Raw genomic sequence first — 3,799 nt, 5'->3', positions numbered from 1 at the left:
AAGACAACTTTTTGCATTACTTCAGTCTTTCCAAGGCAGGCACTGGAAACTCGTCAGATGCAACTAATCTAGCATCCAAACACCACACGGATACCTGTCGCTGCTGTGCCCTGAGCCCGCTCCCACCTCTGCCCTGCTGCTTTGGGGGATTCCATCATCTGGAGACATATGCATAGTGTCGGGAAGAGGACGAGGAGAAAATAAGAAGAGTGCCGGGCTGGGAAGAAAGAGGTCAGCTGAAGTTGTGCAGGGCAAGCCTGAACATGCCATTGGAGCAAACCCATGCACCATTGAAGTTCTTCAGTGGGAACATCTGGCAGAACCCCATGATGGGGTCTTCACTGGGCTTGAGCTGGCCCACAACCATGCTGACAACGTGGCCGGCTGGCTGGCTCAGGTCTATGTGGTGCTGCTATGCTGGATTTTCTGGAACAGAAAGCTGGACAACTTTTCCACAATGGCAGCTTTCCAATGGAATTGCTGTCCTTCCCATATAAGGCATGACTGTCAATATAACTGCACCTAGGGGCACCTGGGTAATGCAGTAGGCTGAGTGTGGGACTCTTGATTTCCACTCAGGTCACGGTCCCAGGGTCATGGGATCCAGCCCTGCTGTTGGACTCTGCGCTGAGCATGGAACTTACTGAAGATTCTCTCTTTCTCTCCCCCTGCCCCTCTACCCTGCTCCCACTCTCTACCTAAAATTAAAAAAATAAAAATAGATATAAATCGCACCTAGTAGAGTTCTGTTGTTATCAAATAACTAGTGATAATGTTGAATGGAGCTGGTTCTAGTCTGCCCACAGATTGGCTCGTCTCCCATTCTGGGGCATCACTGGGCTTCTGCTGAGACCCGGTGCTGACTCCAGAGCCAGCAGGTGGCAGGACATGGGGCTGAGGTCGGCGAGACTGGGGCAGCCTGGGCTAGGCCACACAGGGAGGGTCTGGAGTCCCCCAACGGGGTATCTGGCACAGGGGGAAAGGCTGGGCCCAGCTCAGTCCATTGCAGGTGCCATGGGCACAGTACAGTGGGATAGGCACCTGTCTGTCCCTCTTGTGTCTCTGCATGACCCCGGCCCTGCATGTCTGCGGGGCACAGGGCCAGGGTCTGGGGCCTGGGGATGCACAGCAGTTTCCACGTGGCCCAAGCGCAGCTCCTTTGGCCCAGTCCCCTCCTGGATACCCTAACCCCTGACACTCACCCAAGGGTTGGCATGCATTAGGTATTTTTTATCATCTGCTATGCATCGCATAACCTGTTTAATGGATCTGGTGGCACAGGATCATGACTGGAGATGACAAATAAATAGAAGGTGTTTTTTGGTAGAACGTACAATGGGGCCTTTGGTAAAAATTATTAAAGCAATGACCTGATTCAATTCAGTAACTTCTAGATGTCCCCCAAAGGAGAAAATCAGAAGACATTAAGGAGCTGAGTTATCCCTTGACCCCAGGTTGATTTGCGGAAGAAATGGCAAAGATGGAGAATTAATCTCCTAATGTTTTAGATAAGACTATATCATATTGTGTCAATCTCCCTTTTGTAGAAAACAATATCTGTGGTTAATTGTGAAGCTCCTGGTGTTGACAGAAGAAAGTTCAAAATGTATGGGAATGATGGTAGTCAAAATCCAGCCTCTGGGAGGAAAAAGGGTCCAATTTAGTCCCCAAAGGGAAGCATTTTAATGGGTCGGGATTAAAAATGCAAATGGTGATAGCCCTAAGAAGTGAGACCTGAAAATTAAGAATGTAGAAATACCAAAAGCTTTTTTGTTGCCATAGTAGGTCAACTCTGTTCTTCTTTTTGTGTGTCTCCTTTTGGCTCCTCCTTTTGGATTGCATTATTCTGCTCTCCTCTCCCTGGGAGGTCCGTTTGCACGGTGCACTAAAAGGACCAGGATCTCTTCCCCTTGACGGTTGCCTCCTAATATTTTCCCCACCCCTACCAGAAGGATAAGTGGGTACCAAGGTAACAGGCAGAGAGATGGATATTTGGGGCTGAGTACTCTTTCTGCACCTACTTCAGTCCATTGGGGTCTGATAGTTCAGCATTATAGAAGTGCTTCTCCAATTAAGCTGGCCATATGTGACATTGTATGCTGGTCTACTTAAAGCCACATGATCAACATGCTACATTTTCCCAAAAGATTTCAAGGCAGGGGAGAACCATTTATATCATGATGAATATGGACACATTAAGGCAGAATATTTGAAATTCACATACAAATATTTAGGATAAAAACAAGGCTTCAAGAAAATGTTATATGTTCAGTGTGATGCCTTAGACCCTGAATCTGGCGGGGGACAATGGAGGTCGTGTGGGGAGGTCACGGAGGGGAGTTGAGCAGAATGCTTGAAAGTTAAGGTCCCGTGTTAACAAATAGTGCGTATTTGTCTATAGTGTACCCTTTATTTTTTTGTTTTATTTTTTTTTTATTTTTGAGACAGAGAGAGACAGAGCATGAACGGGGGAGGGGCAGAGAGAGAGGGAGACACAGAATCCGAAGCAGGCTCCAGGCTCTGAGCCATCAGCCCAGAGCCCGACGCGGGGCTCGAACTCACGGACCGCGAGATCGTGACCTGGCTGAAGTCGGACGCTTAACCGACTGCGCCACCCAGGCGCCCCTATAGTGTACCCTTTAAACTATTTCTATTGGAAACCCAAGTCATTGTCCTGGCCAAGACAGAAATACTCATCCTGGTCACTATCATCATGACCAAATACGTATGTAGTAATACTTTGTAAAATGTAAATCACAGAACAAATAGAAGGGTTGTTGTAGTTGTTGTTGTTATTTTTTTAATGACTTATCTTTAGGTGCTTAATTCAAAGCAATATGGATTGGTTGATTTCTCTTTGTTAGAGAGAACACCCTTTAATTAAATATTTCTTTTATAAGACTTGTGAAGGTGTATACATAAGTGTGTGTGTTTGCATACTTAGAATTATTTCCTAAGAAAATTAGTTCTTTCTCTTTCGTAGTGCACCCTCAGAGTAAGCTATACCACAGTAATGGACATCTAGGACTAATAAATCATGGAATTGCAGTGCTTATAACAATTTACTGTCCACATGGTAGATCCACAGTTGTTTGGATTAGTTTGTTTGTTTTCATCTACTGATACTTCTCCAGGAGAATTTTTATGAAACTCGTGGAAACAGAAAATTGGGAGAACTTCACTCAACAAACAGATGCCTGAACTGTGTTTCTCTGCTCTTGCAATGTTTATAATGGCTTAAATGTTTACACATGCATAAGGTACAGGAAATTCTCAAAACGGTAAGAATTTGTTTAGGCTGATCTAATTGGTTTATTGGCTTAGCTACAAGAGCTTTTGAAAAGCACATGTGGAACATCTTAAGGATTATTATTCTTTTTCAGTCTCAAATAAAATGAAGGCAGTAGTGTGTTTGACGAGTGTCTCTCTGAGCCCAACACGCACCACTGTGTGAAGATTGTTGTCTTCCAAGAATACGGTGCATATGAAAGCTTCACATCCATCTCTAATGACTAAATGTCTCTACACAGCCTCATCTCTTTTGTCACACTAAGCGCCACCTAATGATGCCTGAGCCTCTGTTGCTTTTCCACCTTCCCTGATGCATCAGACAAATCTTTGCTAAAGTAAATACCACTTGGATCGTGTCATGCTTTAGCCCTAGAACCTGCATGAACCCCTGTGCCCTACATTCTCAAGACCAAACAATTCTGCCTGTATTTTCAATGTGTAAGATGTTCGTTGTCGCACTCTTACTATTTACACTTCTATTTGTGCATCTATGGTTAAAGACAATGTT

General features: G+C 44.9%; 1 pseudogene; it reads right to left on the bottom strand.

The window, feature by feature from the left end:
- Nucleotides 1-232: 232 nt before the first annotated feature.
- On the bottom strand, nucleotides 233-823 carry LOC123610746 (annotated as a pseudogene).
- Nucleotides 824-3,799: the final 2,976 nt, after the last annotated feature.

The sequence above is a fragment of the Leopardus geoffroyi genome, chromosome A1 (assembly GCF_018350155.1).
Source record: "Leopardus geoffroyi isolate Oge1 chromosome A1, O.geoffroyi_Oge1_pat1.0, whole genome shotgun sequence".
Taxonomy (NCBI): Eukaryota; Metazoa; Chordata; class Mammalia; order Carnivora; family Felidae; genus Leopardus; species Leopardus geoffroyi.
This window is presented reverse-complemented; position numbering and strand designations above follow the sequence as displayed.